Source organism: Mustelus asterias, chromosome 2 (genome assembly GCF_964213995.1).
Source record: "Mustelus asterias chromosome 2, sMusAst1.hap1.1, whole genome shotgun sequence".
NCBI classification, from domain to species: domain Eukaryota; kingdom Metazoa; phylum Chordata; class Chondrichthyes; order Carcharhiniformes; family Triakidae; genus Mustelus; species Mustelus asterias.
The window spans coordinates 61,415,683-61,435,908 of NC_135802.1; the positions used below are offsets into that span (position 1 = coordinate 61,415,683).

Below are 20,226 nucleotides of genomic sequence, written 5' to 3' on the forward strand. Positions count from 1 at the left end.
GACAGGCGGGGTGAAATGGATGAAAGCAAGAGGTTTGTGTTTACATCATCTGCAGATTGTAAATCAAGACAGATTGCAGGATGAGGGAGAAATTGGATTCGTGAAGGCGGTTTGAGAAGGATGTAGCTCAATGATGGCTGCTCCAATGATGGCCGGGACCATCTCCTCTATATGGATGAGTAGCTGCTTTTGGCTGGGCACCAACCCTTATCCAGTATGAGAGAAAGACCGAAATGTGTCAGTGAGCATGGTACAGTGTGTTTGGTGATCTGCCTGTCACAGTTGAATAGCTGGCATTGTGTGCAAGCTGTAAGATGTGAGAGTGCAGGTTCACGGCAGTGCTAAGTGCGTGAGGGTGAGGTGAAGTTATGAATGTGAGGTTTGAGTTGTGGTTAATAGAGATTGTTGGTGGGTGAGTGAAGGAGCTGTGGTGAATGGAGCAGTGTGTGTGGCTCGTGGTACAGTGAAGATGCAGTCACTGGCCTTGGCCCCTCACTGAAAATCATTAAATTTCTTCCAGTACTATGTCCAAGTCTTGATGGTTTGACCGCTTGCATTGACAGCAAAGGCTATCTGCTGCATGAGCCTAAGTATTGTCTGGGGGGGAGGGGGCTGTTGGGGGGTGTCTTTCTGGCTCCTGAGGGAGGGGAATCTCTCTCCTGTGTACCTCAGGCACCAAAACCTCTGGTATGGTGTCCAAAAACCTTGGTGCACAGTCCCTGCTTTCAACTCCTCTTCTAATTCCAGCTCTTACTACAGCCAAAGTTCACCTTGTCTTTGAGAGGTGCAGCTTAGCTTTAAGTGCTATTGTCATTTGTTCTTTGGGCCCCTCCTGAGTTATGCAACCATTCAACAATATATTCAATACTGGACTGTACCGCACAAACATTACAATAAAAGGCAGCACCAAGTTTGCATGCTGCCTACATTATTTTGAACAGTGGGTTAATAGGGCATCGCATTCCATGCGTCTGATCTTAGGTGCTCTCCAGTTTAATCTAGTTGTGTCTTAATTGGCCACAATGTCATTTAATTGAGTTACCATTCACAGCAGTTTTACATGAGGTACAGCAGAGGGGAGGGAACATGACCATGGAGTCCAGAGTCTCTCAGGAGGAGATTAGGAAAGAACCAGAAAAGCTGGTGGATCGAGAAAAGAGCTGCTCTCTCCTATTGAGAGAGCTCACAGCTAACAATGAAGACATCATAGAATTGATGATTTTGCTAAAGGAAATGCCCCACCTGGTGAGCTACAGATCTACACTTGGATGGAAGCTACACTGAAGGAGTCAACACATTTAGTAAAGGAAGTCTATCCAGAGGCCTGGAAGAAGGGAACACACTTCAGCTTTGCAATTGTGTATCCAGGTCCTAAACGTCCCCTGGTTCCAGAGTGAAAGAAATCGGTACCACTGTTTCAGGAAGGGAGCGACCAGATGACTCAATGACATTACAATCACACAAATTTCAAACTGGGGACTACCTGGACATTGCAATAACACCACCTAGTAGAGCACCCACCCCCTCCTGGCCGCATGTGACCAGACTAATGTTTTTTTCCCCCAAGCACCCCTTGCGCAGCAGAGCTGATTAGAATCATAGAATCCCTAAAGTGCAGAAGGAGGCCATTTGGCCCATCAAGTCTACACTGACCACAATCCCACCCAGGCCCTATTCCCGTAACCCCACATATTTACCCCGCTAATCCCTCTCATGCTAGGGTCAATTTAGCGTGACCAATCAACCAGAACACTTTTGGACTGTGGGAGGAAACCCGAGCACCCGGAGGAAACCCACGCAGACACAGGGAGAATGTGCAAACTCCACACAGACAGTAACCCAAGTCTGGAATTGAGCCCGGGTCCCTGGCACTGTGAGGCAGCAGTGCTAACCACTGTGCCATCGTGCAGCCTGGTCTTGCTCCTGTCTGACCAAGAAAGCCAGCACGTTCATTGTATTTTCTTCCTAAGTGCATTTTTGAGAATTAATTTGAGCACTGCAGATTTGGAGTAGCATTTGGCATTCTCGCTCTATATTTTTTGATTAGTTTGTTTGGAACATTTTAATAAAACTGTGCTTTCATGGAATTGCTTTCATTTTGAAAATGTAAGTGTAGAATTTGTCTAGGAACTTTAATGCAACCTGGATGTGTTAAAATTACAAGGGCTAATTGCTTATTTATATATTGTAGCTGTGGAAATAGACACAGTAACTACAGCAATTATCAAATCTTCAGGATGAGTCAAACACATTAAACGTTTGTACAACTTGTGCTCAATTGTCAACAGCAGGAAAATGTTTGGAGTGGCAGATTGTGGATGCACATAAACATGCTAAATCCTCCATGTTGTTGCTCCCAGTGAGTCAGAGTATATGCTATTTTATGTCAGGAGTGTTATAGCAGTTAAAACAGCATCATGATGCAATTCATCTCTCTTCCCCGGACTGGCTCACTGCTTCCTTCACCTTCTCTTGTGTTTTTTTTCTCTCTCTCTGTCTTCCAAATACTTACTTTTCTCCCAGGCTGACTGTCTTTCCCATTGTTCCTGTTTCACTCTTTCTGTGTATGTCTTCTCCTGGTCCAATGTCCGTGTGGTACTTATATTTGCTTCTTTATTGATGAACTCAGTATATTTTTCACAATTTCTTTTAAGCGCATTGGAAGGTGGAATGATGCATATAGTAGATAGAAGCTGGGTCAGGAAGTGCTGTTAGAATAGTCTTCCATGGGTGTTTTGAGAGATGAGATAGAGCATGTGGAACAATGGACAGGAAGAGGCAAGGATTTGGTGTTGCACCATGCGGGTCAACCCCGGGGGGGATGCGCAAGTGAGAAGGGGAGAGCTGGCTGGGAGTGTGAGTGGAGAAGGTGTGTGAATTGAGGCCTGAGGCCAGTGAGCCATTTGGAGGTTCCTGGATATAGCATCTGTGCTGAGATATGGGTCGGTGAGCAGATGTCTGGAATTTGGTGTGATTTATGTAGGCAAGAGAGTCAAGGGTTATGGGGGGCAGACAGGAAAGTGGAGCTGGGACTATTACCAACCGCAAAACACTCAGGGAATTCCGAGGGAAGCTGGAAAGTCAGTTTAATGGTGGTGTGAGTTTCCCACGGATCTTCTGCTGGTGCCTGCCAGATTGGGAAATCTGCTGGAGGCGGACGTGAACCTCATTTGCATTCTGCTAACGGGATACAGTTGAAGGCCTGACCACCCACACCCGATTCTCCGCAGCACCAGCAGGAAAACACACCGGTGCAAAACACCTTTGGAACGACGAGGTGTGCAGATGTTGGGATTCAGCTGAGCAATGCCTGGGGCTGCCTCCAGAGTTCAGGATAGCGGCTGCTCGCATTCCTAGAGCCCAGAAAACCACAGCAGTGAATGGAGGAACATCTACAGGTGGACCTTCCAGATTCAGTGTTCTAGAAGGGATCCATCTTCTGGTCTCGGAGTGCTCCTGGGCACAAGAATCATAAGAATTAGGAGTAGGAGTAGACAATTCAACCCCTCGGCCCTGCTCCACCATTTAATACAATCATGGCTGATCTCATCTCGACCACAACTCCACTTTCCTACCTGTTCCCCATAACCCTTCAAACCTTACTAATTAAAAATCTGTCCACCTCTTCCTTAAATTTACTCAATATCCTGGCATCCACCATGCTGTGGGATAGTGAATTCCACAGATTTACGAACCTTTGAGACAAGTAATTTGATATTTGCTTTGATTTACTATTGTCACATGTGTTAGCATACAGTGAAAAGTATTGTTTCTTGCGCACTATACAGACAAAGCATACCATTCATAGAGAAGCAAATGAGAGAGTGCAGAATGTGATGTTACAGTCATAGCTAGGGTGTAGAGAAAGATCAACTTAATGCACGGTAAGTCCATTCAAAAGTCTGATGGCAGCAGGGAAGAAGCTGCTCTTGAGTCGGTTGGTACATGACCTCAGACTTCTGTATCTTTTTCCAGACGGAAGAAGGTGGAAGAGAGAATGTCTGAGGTGCGTGGGGTCTGTAATTATGCTGGCTGCTTTGCCAAGGCAGTGGGAAGTGTAGACAGAGTCAATGGATGGAGGCTGGTTTGCGTGATGGATTGGGCTACATTCATGACCTTTTGTAGTTTCTTGTGGTCTTGAGCAAAGCAGGAGCCATACCAAGCTGTGATACAACTAGAGAGAATGCTTTCTATGGTGCATCGGTAAAGGTTGGTGAGGGTCGTAGCTGACATGCCAAATTTCCTTAGTCTTCTGAGAAAGTAGAGGCGTTGGTGGGCTTTCTTAACTATAGTATTGGCATAGGGGGACCAGGACAGGTTGTTGGTGATCTGGGCATCTAAAAACTTGAAGCTCTTGACCCTTTCTACTTCGTCCCCGTTGATGTAGACAGGGGCATGTTCTCCTCTACACTTCTTGAAGTCGATGACAATCTCCTTTGTTTTGTTGACATTGAGGGAGAGATTATTGTTGCCGCACCAGTTCACCAGATTCTCTATCTCATTGCTATTCTTTGTCTCGTCATTGTTTGAGATCTGACCCACACAATGGTGTTGTCAGCAACCTTGAAAATCGAGTTGGAGAGGAATTTGGCCACACAGTCATAGGAGTATAGTACAAAGAGTATAGTAGGGGGCTGAGAACACAGCCTTGTGGGGCACCGGTGTTGAGGATGATCGTGGAGGAGGTGTTGTTCCCTATCCTTACTGATTGTGGCCTGTGGGTTAAGAAGTTCAGGATCCAGTCACAAAGGGAAGAGCCGAGACCCAGGCCACGGAGTGTGGAGATGAGTTTCATAGGAATTTCTCCTTATCTCTGTTTTAATTCTGCGACCCTTTATTCTAATACTATGATCTCCAGTTCTAGATTGCCCTCGAAGCAGAAACATCCTCTCCATGTCTACTTTGTCAGTCCTCCTTATCATCTTATCCACCTAAATTAGATCTCCTCTCATTCTTCTAAACTCCAGGGAGAATAGGCCTAAACTGCTCAATCTCTCTTCATAAGACAAACCCCTCATCTCTGGAAACAATCTAGTGAACCTCCTCTGAACTGCCTCCAATGCAACTACATCTCTCCTCAAGTAAGGGGACCAAAACTGCACACAATATTCCAAGTGCGGTCTCAGTAATGCTTTGTACAGTAGCAGCAACACTTCACTACTTTTATTTTTTATTCCTTTAGCAATAAGTGCCAAGATTTAATTTGCTTTCTTTATTACCTGCTGTACCTGCATACTAGCACTCTGCGATTCACCCACGAGGACACCCAGATCCCACTGCACTGAAGCACTCCGAAGTTTCTATCCATTTAGATAATAACTGCCTTTTGTATTTTTCTAACCAAAATGGATAACCTCACACTTATCCATGTTAACTTACATCTATCAAATTTTGCCCCATTCACTTAACCTATCCATATCCATTTGTAAATTTCTTACTTCATTTTCGCAACTTACTATCCCACCTGGTTTAGTGTCATCTGCAAATTTGGCTATGGAACCTACTATTCCTGCATCCAGGTCATTACTATAGATTGTAAATAGTTGGGGACTGAGGACCAAACCCTGTGGCATCCCACTAGTTAAAAAAATAAAAGTTTATTTATTATTCAGAAGTATGCTTACATTAACACTGCAATGAAGTTACTGTGAAAATCCCCTAGTCACCACATTCCAGTGCCTCTTCAGGTACACTGAGGGAGAATTTAGTATGGCCGATTCACCTAACCTGTACATCTTTGGGCTGTGGGAGGAAACCGGAGCACCCGGAGAAAACCCACACAATCACGGGGAGAACGTGCAAACTCCACATAGACAGTGACCAAGCCAGGAATCGAACCCAGGTCCCTGATGCTATGAGACAGCAGTGCTAACCACTGTGCCACCGTGCCGCCCTAAGTTACATCTTGCCTCCCAATAAAGATCAATTTATCCCAACTCTCTGCTTTCTGTTGGTTAGCCAATCCTCTATCCAAGCTAATAAATTACCTCTAATCCCATGTGAACTAACCTTGTGTATTAACCTTTTGTGTGGCACCTTATCAAATGCCAGATATACTACATCTACAGGATCCCCAATATCCACTTTGCTTCGAAGAACTCTAGCAAATTAGTTGAAGATCCATCTTCATTTTCAGGAGGTGCACCATCCACCTAGGCATAATAATAGGCATCCAGACACCATTCAGGTCTGTCCCACCATGGAATACGACGCAAAACACCTGTTTGCATAATTAATGAGGAAGGGGCCAGAAGATTTGGCATGGTTTCCACTCTATGTTCCCGCCCTGCCACGGGACCTGGTCCCAGGATGGGAGAGGTCTGCCCAAATACTTTCATTTATTGAGTGCCTTTCAAACCATTGGACTTTGCAAAGCATTTTTTGAAGTGTAGACACTGTTATGCTATTGGAAAGGTGGCGGCCAAGTTGCGCTCAGCAAACTCCCATAAACAGCTATGATGTGATAATGACCAGATGTTTTTGTGATGTTCATTTAGGGATAAATATTGGCCAGGACACCAGGGATAACTCCCTTACTCCTATCTTTTCCCCCAAAATTGCAGCAGTCCCTTATTACAGTACTGAGTATTAGCTTTGATTTTCGTTTGCACTTGATGTGCAGAGATGTATGGATTAGGTGGATTGGCCACGCTAAATTGCCCCTTAGTGTCCAAAGATGTAGAAGTTAGGTGGATTAGCCATGGAAAACGCACAGAGTTATGGGAATAGGGCAGGGAGTGGGCCTGGGTTAGATGCTCTTTTGGAGAGGGAGGTGAAGACTTGATAGGCCAAATGGCACTGTAGGAATTCTATGGTTCTATAGTTGAGCCCACAATCTTCTATCTCAGGGACAAGTGCACAGTATCAACTGAGACAAAACTGACATCTAAATTTTGTGCCTTCTACGTTATTCACCTAGCCTAGCAGTGATATTGGGCTCAATTGCAACATTATTGAATCATTCACAATTATTGAACTCAGCACAGAATGAAAACTGCAAGTGATTAATGAGGCAGGAAAGCAGGAGTCCCAGAAAAAGAACTCCAGGTGAATTAGTGAGGAAGTCAACACAGATTGGAAAATACACAATGGAAAATGAGTGGGCACGCCTGGAATTCCCAGGAGGAAATATAGTACAAATGGGAAAATAAGAGAGCTGGTCCAAACTGTTTTTTCCTATTGGGTTATTCACACTGAGCTGAAGGGATCATGGGTAGGCTGTTAGATTTCCTTCCCTTACTAATTGGATGTAGCTGGCTTTTTGTTATTGCATCTGGGGGAGCTGGTTTTATGCAGGAGAAAACCAAAGGCTAGGGAAAGACTGAGGTGGAAAGCTTGTAGAATAGGAGGAAGGAGAAGCAGGTGGAGCCCAAGAACTCTGAGCTAGGGAGCAGGTAGGGAAACAGTGAAGATTGCCAAACTGTAGGTGTTCTAAAAGGCACTCAGGGTGAGCAACTTAGCAGGCGGGCGCAGGGAAGGAGAGCAAATGTGCAGACGAAAGCACACCAGACTGAAAATAAGCAACCAGTGGACCAGGAAGCAAATAAAAACAGAAAATGTTGGGGATACTCAACAGCTCTGCAGCAGCTGTAGAGAGAGAGAAAAGCCAAATTCACAATTCAAGTCTGTTCTGTTCTCTCTACAGTTCTCTCTCCACCTTGCTGCTTCACCTGCTGAATATTTGCAGCATATTCTTGCGTTTATTTCAGATTTCAAGACCTACAGTATTTTGCCTTTAGGCTAGGCAGGTGTCCCTCTTAGAGGCCAAACACAGACCTTTTCCCAATCCTCCAGTCCCTGAGCTCCATTCTCCAATATCCCACACTTTAATTGCTCTAAGGCTCTTCCATTACTCGTATATCCCAAGTGTCTTTCTACTGAGTACTGGCGGATCAAACACTGCATACTATATTGCTGCAAACTATTAGAATATGGTGAAGACCAAAAAGATAGGCCAGGAGGGGTATAGAAAAGAAAGGAAACACATTAAAACACCACAAGCAGTGAAAGACAGAGTAAGAAAAAGATTTGGAGACAAATTTATTTTTTCCACGATAGTGGTACAAAAGGGTAACTGTATTTTATAATATTGTCTATTTGACCATTATAATAAGGTGTGTATCCTCTGATTCATTGTGTATACTGCCAGAAGAGATCCACTACTTTTTGAAATGACAATTTTAAAGAATCTCTCAAGAGTTCTCTGGCAAGAAGGTAAATATTCACAAAATAGTGAACCTGTGAAAATGGATCTCAGGACTTGGACTTAAAGTGTGAATGAGCAGTAATCAATCTCAAAGATGAGAATATTAACTCCAAGGTGGGAAAGCAGCTTAGCAACTGCCCTGCCTGGCCTGGGCACCAGTGGAAGCCCAGACAATTTTAACAGTTGGGCCTTGTTAACATGGGTTTTGGGTCAAATTCACAGACAGGAAGTCCAAAGGGAAGTGGTGGAAAACTAGACAACCTGGAGGTTGTCCATTGGGCTCCAGTTAAGTGGGGGCACAAGAGTCCTGGTGCAGTCCGTGGGTTCGGAAGCAGGAATATACTGGAAGGGAGAGGTCTACACTTCTCTTGAGGACCTTGGAGAATTATTTCTACTTCATCTGGCGGTAAGAGGGAAGGATTTGTATTTGCATTTACCAGGTCCCGTTGGAGTTTAACCGTGCCCAATCTGCTGGGCTGGTACTGATGATGCCTTACTGACTGATGTCCTGGTTAAGATGTTTGTCAGGATCCTATTGAAAGAGTAGGATCCTGATTTCATAAATATCTGAATCTGCTGTCTGCTTTAGGCAGGCACCTCATATGCCTGTAAAATCCAACATTTTAAAATCACAATGGAACAGGTCACTCTGACCATTTTAACTTCTGCCGGGCACTGGTCTACGCTGTGTTTAATTTAGTTTGAAACAAAAGCTCATTTTCAGTTTGTGCACCGAGACTCCAGCTGATGGAAACAATGTTTACTTTCTGAGTGGAAAATCTAATTCTGCTTGTAAACACTTTAATCTGTGATACTAGGCTTTAGCACATCGAGCTATTTAATCCCCTGCTGCCATGCATCAACTAATAGCTTTATTCTTCACCCAGGATTCCATTGATGACTTAATTCCTCCTGTAGAGGAAACATTTCTACAAATTAGGTTAGCCTTAGGGGCTCAGTAAATTTTTAACCATACAAATTGCAAGGTACAATCATGTATAACGAGATTCCTCCCCTACCAATTGAGAACACACCTTTCTGATACTAAAATAAAACTGATAATTTCGCTCACATCGGGAAACCTGGCCACCCTGTCTCCAAACTCACCTCCATGGCCCTAGTAAAATTCCCCTGCTGTTCCTTATCTCTTACGTAGAGATAAGACAAGGCTCTTTAAAAAAGACTCCTCTCTCCTAGGGGAAGAGGGGCTGGGGATAAGACCTTCTGCTCAGAGCCCTTCTCCACTCCTCCCTTCTCCAGCAGCTTGTCCTCCTCTGTGCTGCCTCTACTCAATCATGCTGCAGACCAGGGGGTTGGTATGTATTGTATCCATGATTGGGCATAAGTCCCCTGACCAGAACCCTTGAAATCAGAATCAGAAGCAAGGCCGTGTCTATGTGTAGCATTGCCAACTTCAACTAAAAACCCAGCAGAAAACTCACAGCACTTCTACAAACTCAGGCAGCAGCCGTCGAACTCAATCAGCAACTAACCAAAGACGAATTGATGATCTCTTTAATTAACTCTGTTGGCAAGGATGGAGGGAGGGGTGGTGGGTGGAGGGGGTCCCCCCTGATGTGAAACACATGTTCAGTTGTGTGTACCTAAGAGACGATGTTAGCTGGAATGGTGGGATTGAAATTGGCAGCACTCAGATCAGTATTATATGTTGACTGACATTGCAATGTGCCTACTCTGCGTAAGTCTGGTGCCCATTCTTACCACCCATGCTGATGCCCTGACCAAGATGATCTCCAGAGTAAACTGCACCAAAGTTGTGCACGCACAGTGCAGATGCCATTTTGGAATTAAAACAGCACCCAGGCTGCCAAAACTACAGTTTTGTGGCTGTTCATGTTCATTTGAATTTTAGCAGCAGGCACTTTAATTTGATTTGATTTATTATGTACCGTGATATGGGCTACAGTGAAATGTATTGTTTCTTGCATGTGATACAGACAAAGCATACCGTACGTAGAGTACATGGGGTGGGGTGGGGGTGCGGTGTTGGCGGATAGGTCAGATCTTTCGAAGTTATCTTTCGGAAAGTTGCTGTATCCAGACTATGGTTCACAACACCTCTGAGGGACTGTGAACCATGAAACTAGCCTGATTCCACAAAACTGGCTCGGAGATGCCTACCTCTGCAATGGAACTGGTCATGTCTGGAATGCAGAGTGCTCCTGCACCAGCGAACATTAGGGGCACCTGGAATGGGGGTGGAAACTCCAGAATCGGGTCTGTATAAAGGTATCCGTAGGTCTCCCTGACTCCATGGAAATCCAGTTAACTTTGTTCCTCTCTGGCAGATGTTATCCAATTGTTTCAGCCCCAGAACCTCTAATCGTTAGACTCCGGCATCCTTTCTTGGCGGAAAATGCTAAATGACCTGTCTCTTCATTTTTTCCCCATCTGATTGTGCCGGTGCGTTAACAATTAGTCTTGTGGTCTGCACCACCCTCAAGAGTCTCCACTCACTTTCCAGAAAGACCATATTGACACGTGTTGACACCCTGATCCTGTCACAACCTCCCTTGAGGCAATGACAAACCAAGACCATTCCCTCCTATTCCCTCCACCCTCATATCAAAAGGGACTTTTTAAAAATTCATTCATGGGACATGGATGTCACTGGCTGGCCAGCATTTATTGCCTATCCCTAGCTGCCCTTGTTCAGGGCAGTTGAGAGTCAACCACATTGCTGTGGCTCTGAAGTCACATGTAAGCTGGACCAGGTAAGGACGGCAGATTTCCTTCCCTAAAGGAAGGAAACCAGATGGGGTTTTACAACAATCAGCAATGGTTTCATGGTCATGAGTAGATTCTTAATTCCAGATTTTTTTTATTGAATTCAAATTCCACCATCGGCCGTGGTGGGATTCAAACCCAGATCCCTAGAACATTAGCTGGGTTCCTGGATGAAGAGTCGAGCGATAATACCATAGGCCACCGCCTCCCCACTCTCTCAATTCCCTCTAAGAATTTACATGGCATGTTAACAAAGCAAACACACTCAATTAAAAAAAATCTTTCATGGGATGTGAATGCTGCTGGCACAGCCAGCATTTCTAGTGCATCCTAATCTCCAGGGTCATTCCCAAGCAAATTCACACAGAAAACAAACCCTACCCTGCAGCTGATGAATATAACCTTGGCCAATCAGAAATAACTGCAATAAGAAATGTAAATAAAACTTTATTGGAAGATTACAATTTCCTCAGACTTTATTGAAAAGAAGAGGAAACTCTCATTTACATTACCCTGTTCCCATTTTCACAGTCCCAAAATTCACACTCCAACATGCTTCAGAATGACTACATTACTTTCTTGCCAGAGTGTCGGTTATGTAGGCGAACATGGCTGCACATTTGCACACAGTGAGATAAATGCCTACCTGGTTTGCTGGCATTGGCTATATCTTGAATAGGACACCATGGAGAATTGACATTGCCCCGAGCAGACATACAGAACGTTGGTTTTATCTCTCATCCAACAAGTGGTCCCTCTGTCAGTGCACCACACTCTCAGCTCTGCACTACAAGTCTTTCATTTAGCTACAATTGTTTTTCTCAGATGTTGGAAATAAAACACCTGTGAGCAGCGATTGGTGCTATACTGCTCTTTGCAGTGTCATCAATAAAATGTCTGCGTTATTACAATATCATTGGATGTCATACTGGCCTGCTCTGAGAGTGTTGGATCAAATGTTCAAACAATTATGTTTGGTAAGTTTTATCAGGCAATGGATTTCACAGTCAATCCTTTATTGGAAAAAAACGGCTCTTCCCAAAGCATAACTGTAATGTGAGTTTGATTTCCTTACAGCTAAAAACCCAAGGCAATACTGCTGGCAGCAGAGATATTTATTTTGTAGGTCACAATGTGTTAATCTTAGGCCTCTGTGAGTGGAGAAGGGTAATGGCAATGTGTGAAGATAGATAAGAATGACAAATGGATGCAACCCATAGTTGCATATGGTTAACTTTAACTCACAGGCTGAGCTACTGTCAGTGGGGGAAGACTAATTGAGAGCTGATCTTCACATTCCTTGCTGTATCCTCTCCTTAGCAATTCATGATTTCAGTATTTTGTTTTTGTTTGTTGGAAGACCCAAATACCCGCTCATCACCTTCTCCCACTCCCAAGAAAAGAGAGTGGGCTACAAGCCAACTGAATGTTTTGACTGCTGTCTTTAAATATGGCCTTTGCAATATTCATTAGGTGTGCGATAACCTAATTAAATTAGTTTTTAGCATTTACTGCAGGAGTAATTCCAGATTTCATCAGTGTTGCAAGTTTTGCTTAAACTACCGCCTACTGTAAGGAAAACCATACTCAACATTTCTGTGTAATACCAGCAAAGTGCAAGCATGCACTGGACAGCCACAATTATTAGTGCTGTATATCATTGCTATTAATATATACTTAATCAATCTTTAACCAGCTTTCTCATTGTTTTTAAAATAGAACAAAATGTGCATCATTATATGGGGCAGAAAACACAATAATGTATCAGTTGTAGCATAAGCTAAATGACAATTTGTTTTCAGCTCAGTTTTGTTGACTTTTGTTGATGAACTTACCATACTTCTTGAAACATGTGCAAAATGAGCTGAACAATGATATAAGAACTGAGTAAGATCGGTTGTGCCAATTCCGAGGGACTTGGAAATGTTAGCTGTCAAACAATATGAATATTACTGTACTTGGGAAAAATTTGTTGGTTAATTATCTATACTTATATGAGCATTGCAAAAAGAGAAAGAAACCAAATCATTTCCATGGGTGGCTTCTATCAGAACATTGTGAACATTGACTCATGTTGTGAGATTGCAGAGTGCTGATGCCATGGGAGATGATGCCACACAGACTGGAAGCGACTCCTCCATATTTGTTAAAGCTCTCTGGGAGGCCATGAAATACTTGATTTAGCTGCTTGTGTGAAGCTATTTTTTTTGATATCTCCCAGCTGGGCTCACAAATTCCATACCTCCATCTTCCTCGGGAGAGCTGCTTTGGCAAGTTGTCTCTTGGGTTTTCTGGCCACCGACCGGTACCTGCTGCGTGTTTCATCACCAACATACACCACAAACACATCCTGTAACCCAGCCAGGATTCTAGTTTCTGCACAGTGGAGGATCCACTTTGCCCATGGTGTGTTTTTTCCTGTGAGCTCCTGCTTCAGTGAAGGGCTTAGAGGAAAGAAGAAAAGGACAAAAGTTTGGATAACACTGAGAGATTCACAATGCAGCTTGACATAGTGGCACAGTGACTGGGTGGCACAGTGGTAACCTGGATTCGATTCCTGGCTTGGGTCACTGTCTGTGCAGAGTCTGCACGTTCTCTCCGTGTCTGCGTGGGTTTCCTCTGGGTGCTCCGGTTTCCTCCCACAGTCCGAAAGACATGCTGGTTAGGTGCATTGGCCATGCTAAATTCTCCCTTAGTGTACCCGAACAGGCGCCAGCGTGTGGCGAACAGGGGATTTTCACAGTAACTTCATTGCAGTGTTAATGTAAGCCTACTTGTAACACTAATAAATAAACTTTAAACTTTAAAAAATAAACTTTAAACTAGTGTGTGTTTTCAAAGATTCAGGAAGGTATCCCAATTCAGCAAAGCCTTCACCTAAACATCTCTTATTCAATCAGCTCTAGATGAATAATTGATTTCCAGTGCTTTCTGCTCCAGCTCATGAGAGATTCATGGTGTTACTGGTAGTCTTACTCCTCTCCCTGGTGCTAAGTGATGACTTATTCTTCAATGAGAGGGCAATTGTTAGTGAGTGTTGTCTAAGAGGGTGAATACAGATGTGTGGAGCTTCTGTTTGCTGTGCAGATGCCGAGAGTGAGAGAAATCAAAGTGGAAGCTGGATAAGGATGTTTTGAATGGAATACCTATTTCTGGAATGCATAGTGAGGAAATCGCCATGAGAGGAGTTTCTGATTATACAAAATATATTGAGTGAGTGGAGAATGCTGCAAGTGCCAGTGCTGGGTAGAGGTGAGTGTGTGTTTGGAATAAGTTTGACCTTGGACAGAGCAGTGTGGAATGTTGTAGCTGGGAGTGAATTGTTGAGGGTGATGGAGAGGAAGCCAAGGATGGTTGTTATATGTTGTTGACAGAGTTGCTAGTTTTGCCAGCTAATCAAAATGCATTGCACCCAGGTCCAGATGTTCCTGAAGCTATCTCCGTTGTTCTCCCCAGGTGCAATTGATATTTTGGAATTTACTCCCCCACCAGCTGCGGGGGGGAAATTCCCTCCTCACCATGACTCTTTCCCGTAAGACCTCCAGAGAGACCACACAGACCTTGGTGGTTTGCTGCAACTCATCATTCAGCACTTTCTCCCTCCAGCATTCCAAAGTGCAATCTTCCAGAAAGAAATGCAACACTCTTGGCTCGCAAAGTGGGGTTTCTCATTATGTCAGTTACCTCTGTGATCATAATGAGATTTGGGTATTGAAATTCCTTTTCTGATGCCATTTCACTAGCCACCCGTTAAAATTGGGGTTATTGTCTTTGTACATCTTTCCATCTGTGATGTGTAATGAGTGAGCATGATTTGATGATGAATGGTTGAGAGTGCAGAAGGGAATCTCCCTTCTCTGGCTCATGTCCATGTCAACAGATCTGGCTCAGAGACAAAAATTCTCATCCCTTTTGTCCTTCTTAAAACCGTCTGTTTGCTGTAAAATAAAACACCTGCATATACATTGTTGTAGAATTCCTGGATTAATGTTTTCTAACTTGAACAATGAACCCTGGCAGGGTGTCACCTTGTGGTAAAGAGCCACCTGTAATGTTCAGATAACAATACCAATGTGATAGACATGTATTTACAGCTTTTCTCAGCACGTCTGGTGAAAAGTCCTTCAATTATTGCTGAATTATAGAATGAGATAGCACAGAGGGAAGCCTTGTTGTGACTTCTGGATAGAGTTATCCATCTAGTTCCACTCTCCTCTTTCCCCATAGCCCTGGAAAATTTTCACCTTCAAGCATTCAACCAATTCCCTTCAGAAAATTATTGATTTATTGAAAATTATTGAAACAGTATCCTCCCCACTTTCAGGAAGTCATCCAGTCCTGCATTTTCTCTCGGTCTCAACATCCTTCTTAAAGTGTAGTGCCTGAAAGTGAACACAATGCTCCATTGAAGCTGAACCAGTGTTTCACAAAGCATATTTTTAGTATAATTTACTAATGAAGCAAAGGATTCAATACTTTTTTTAAATAGCCTTCTCAACTTGTCATGTCACCTTCAAAGATTTGTGCATACATCCCCAGATCTCTGTTCCTGCATTCTGTATAAATTTATACCAGGCTGTATTTTACCTGCTCCTACCAGGTATATTTTTGGCGGGGGGCCGGGGGCATATAAAATGGGAAGGGTGCCACCCCCCACCTCCTTCTTAATCACCTTGGCCACCTGTGTTGCCACTTTTAGGGAACCGTGGACCTGCACGCCCAGATCCCTCTGCATGTTAATGTTCTTAAGGGTTCTGCCATTTACAGTATAATTCACGCCTAAATTTGATCCTCCAAAAAAAAAAGAACTATATTAATCAAACCAAAGAGTTGGAAAAATCGCAATGCAAATGTAAGAAAATTATTCAAACTCACACCATTCCTTTTATCCAAAGAATACCCTTAGAGACACAAAACTCCAGTGAAGATTTACTGCTATGTTAACTTCGAGGCTTTTTGCATGCCCGGCCCAGTTGCAAACAGATTTCTTTTGGCGGATTTCTGAGCATTCATTAGATGCTTTTTCCCCAGTTGGTATCTCTACCTGAGACAACCAAGGCTGCACTCTAAACTCACCATTACTTCAACTAGAGAGCAAACACATGGGTTCCCTAAAGTCAGTCCCCAGCATCCTTGCAGTATTTCCTATCAGAGACCTTTCTGACAATCACACTCTGAACTTCCTTTCTGTGTTTCCTGACATCACTGGACCCATTTTACTAAGCAATAGCACAGTTTTTTCCACTTCGGTTCCAAAAATCACTTAACGACTATTCCCTTTGTAACCCCTATCTTCACTTCAAAGTGTTGCAAAACCTCTTTAAAAATGCATGTACACAAACAAATCCAGAAAATCTGATCTTTTTGCTACAGGTCCCGGCAGCAAGCTCACAAAAAAGCTAAATAAATCTGAAACCATGTTCCACCTTTCTTAACACACAAATAAAAATTGAACTTGAAGTTATACATTGTTCCTTGTGGGAAGGAAAGGGGGGTTGGGGCTCTATCTTTGGGGACTGCTCTTTGTGGATTGTGGGTACAGCCCTGCTAAGAAGGAACTCCCCCCTTTTCTTCCTATCCATCCACAACTTTAAATCCACCACTGTGCCCCCCTTCCTAACCTGCCCAAACCGTCCCTGTCATAAACCCCGGACTTACCTGTCTCTGGAGGTCCTGCTTCCTCCTCCTCTTGCTGTCCTGGAATGGCCGGCAACTCCAGAGTGTGTGACTTCCTCCCTAGTGAGGAGTGAAGTTCCCACTCAGCTCTTGTTATGCTGTAACATACTACAGGGCGAGTTGGCATGGAGTGGTCAGATCCATACTACCCATTTCCCCCACCCATCGTATTATTCAGCCCGCCATTTAATTCTGGTGTTAGCAGGATATTCCCATTGGGTTTGGGGCATTGACATTAGGGTGGATGCGCCATCCCATTGAGGATGGCAGGTGGGCTCCCAAAGCTGGAGAGATAGGAGGGATAGGAACTCCCCACCCCCTCCACCCCCAGCTTAGAAGAGGCAAAAGTGTTTTTTTCCATAGCCTAGTACTGACACCTCTGAGGCCAGCTGGAGAATTCTTTAATAGGCCTTTAAACAGCCTTAGTTTCCTACCCGCTTGTTGGCAGGTAGCCCTGACACCTACCCATTCCTTGAAAGTGTTGGAGACCCAATAGTGCTGGAAAAGCAGCACTGTAGCTGGCAGCCATGTTCACCTGACTCCATGCTCTCTTACTGGGGCCTAAGAATCCAGCCTATTGCATCTTCTTGTTCATTCTGTTGAAATGCACTCATTCCCCTTGTAATGATAATCATTTCATACTGGCTTTAAGATGCTCATTCTCCATAATTTACCACACTGTGGGCTGAAGTTCTGGTGAAGGCTCAAGTCCCACCGCCAGGGCCAAAAGAAGGAGCTGACCCTGTGCTGGCGAGTGGCAGGACCCGGAAATGGCATTTTGCTGGTGGCAGCCAGTTGACAGGAAGTTGCCAAGGCTGCCATCCAACTGGGCACAGCATCTCACAACCCCAATCAGAGGGTCAGCAATTTCAAAGCCTCAGCAGCACCACAGCTCGTGGTGGCCATTGCTGGGACTGCAGCTTCATGTGAGGTGCCCTCAAAATCACATGAGTTGTTTTGGGGAAGCTAGGGCGACACAAACAGGCCCTGGGAGGACAGTCTGTTCCAGTGGTGACATCTTGGGCATGGCACAATGGGGAAAGGTGCACACTGTGAATTATGGTGCACCCATTTAGGAGAGATCCCTCAGGAACCCACTGGGAAGTTGCCAGGATTTACCTGGCAGTTACCCCAGGCAGTGGTGAGCCCTCTTGACCCAGGTAAAATGCATGCAGGGCAAAAATTGGTTGTTAATGAGGTTAGTAAATGCTTAGTGGGTGGCCGTGTCACTAAGGATCAACCCATTCTTTCTCCAAATCATCTGCGGCCTCTTTCGGGTCCATGGCACTGACTTCATCATCAATAGCAATTAACTTACCAGTTTCCCCATTATTTGACAATACTACAATATGTCAAGCACAACTGTTGCAAACACTCTGGGGGGAATTTTACCATTTTGAGTGTATGTGCCAGATCTGGACGTCAAATAGATCCATGCCTGGAATCCTCTTTCCAGCGTGCCCATACACGTTTTGCTGGCTCCGGCCCGATTCGCGCTGTGGGCGGGGCTTAGCGCTGGCGGACCGATTGGAGCTCTGAACTGCGCATGCGCAGTTCGAAAAAATCTGACAGAGCGCGCCCGGGCGCGAAACAAAAAGCAGAAAGAGCAGCTCTCTGACGTTCATCCTCTGGTCGGGAGGGGGGGCGGGTGGAGAGGGGGTGACGTATCATCCCCTGGCGGGGGGGGGGGGGGGGGGGGGGGGGGGGGTGGGGAGAGGAAGTGACGTATCATCCCCTGGCGGGGGGGGGGGGGAGAGGGGGTGACGTATCATCCCCTGGTGGGGGGGCGGGGGGGGGGAGGGAGAGGGGGTGACGTATCATCCCCTGGCGGGGGGGGGGCAGAGGGGGTGACGTATCATCCCCTGGCGGGGGGGGGAGGGAGAGGGGGTGACGTATCATCCCCTGGGGCGGGGGGGGATTGGAGAGGGGGTGACGTATCATCCCCTGGGTGGGTGGGGGGGGGGGAGAGGGTGTGACATCTCATCCCCTGGGAGGGGGGAGGAGAGGGGGTGTGACGTCTCATCCTCTGGTCGGGGGGGGTTCCGCTGCCTGTCTGCGGCCGATCCCTCCTGGCACCATCACTGGTTCACTACTAGCCACAGCCATCTCTCCCGCTCTCTCGCACCTGCAGAGAAGAGTAACCTGTGGCTGGTAGTGAACGGCGAACCAGTGATGGTGCCCGGAGGGATCGGCCGCAGACAGGCAGCGGAACCCCCCCCCCCACCCAGGGGTTGATATTTCACACCCACTCTCCTCCCCAACGCCCCCCCCCCCCCCCCAGGGGATGATCGGTCACACCACCCCCCTACCACCAGATGAGACGTCACACCCCCTCTCCTCCTCCCACCCCCCCTCCCGCCCCGACCAGAGGATGACCTGGGTCAGAGAGCCGTTGCAGTCTCTGACCCCGCTCTTCGGAAGCTGCAGCGGCGACTTCAGACTTTTATTTTGCAGGTCGGTAACAGCGCGGACGCGGATCGGGCCAGAAGACGGTAAAGTGGGATTTGGCGGTAGAGTTGGGCGCGCGGTTCATTAAGTCGATTTAAATGCATGCAAGCATTTAAATCGTCGCGCCGCCCAATTTGGGCGCGGGGTGTCAGTAAAGGCGCGATCTGCTCGGATTTGGGTGCAGATCGCGGTATAGGCCCGACGCCCAACTTTACCGCGATTTCGCCCCCGAAAACGGGCGTGGAGTTTTGGTAAAATCAGACCCTCTAAATGCTATTTTCAGTTTATTTGGTGTGCCTGGAGAGATCATTAGAGATAAAGGTCCACAATTTATTGGTAAACCATTTCAGTATATGTATGAGAAGTGGAATATCAATCATAGTACTTCTTCTCCTTACTATGCTAAATCGAATGGCCCAGTGGAACAAATTATTCACATGGTGAAATCCCTATTCTCAAATGTAGACAGACCAAGCAACAGCTTTATATTGCAATGTTACATCTGAGAGCAGCACCTTTTATTGCAAGTATTCCATCAATGGCAGAGCTCATGTTTGGCAGACCAGTGTGGCTGATTTATCTGCTCTCACCCATTCTACATTCTCAGAAACTGGAGAGCAATTTTCAAAATTGCAAGGGATGATAATAAAAACCAAAAGAGAAAATGCTGGAAAATCTCAGCAGGTCTGGCAGCATCTGTAAGGAGAGAACAGAACTGATGTTTCGAGTCCAGATGACTCTTTGTCAAAGCTAAAAGGCATAGAAAGTGGGAGATATTTATACTACAGGGAATGAAAGATGAGTCATAGTCAAATAAACAAGGGGAAAGGCTGCTAATGGCAGTCTGTAGAGAGAATAAAAGATGTGAATGGCTGAACGGTCGTGAAGCTGAAATCAGAGGGCAAGCTGTGACAGATGAAGATGTGGGGGGAGGGGGGTGAGGAGGGTTTTTTTTGCCCAATAAAACTGCCGGTACAGAATTGCCAAGTTTACAGTTGGGACAACAGGTTTGCAACCAGGTTCCCACAGAAGGTACATGGCAACTAGTTGAGGTGGCAAAGATTTTACAAAGTCACTACACACAAAGGCTCAACTGTGAGACGTAGCCAAGAATAAATCAGATCCATTCCAGCTCCTCAATCAATATA

The 20,226-nt window shown here is 45.3% G+C and overlaps 1 protein-coding gene and 1 pseudogene across 1 annotated transcript in view; both read left to right on the forward strand.

Annotated features, from left to right (window-relative positions):
- Window positions 1-20,226, forward strand: part of LOC144480803 (E3 ubiquitin-protein ligase HECW1-like) — a 391,619-nt gene that overhangs the window by 123,580 nt on the left and 247,813 nt on the right. The gene's annotated exons all lie outside the window — the stretch shown is intronic.
- On the forward strand, window positions 1,087-1,594 carry LOC144504264 (histone deacetylase complex subunit SAP18 pseudogene; annotated as a pseudogene).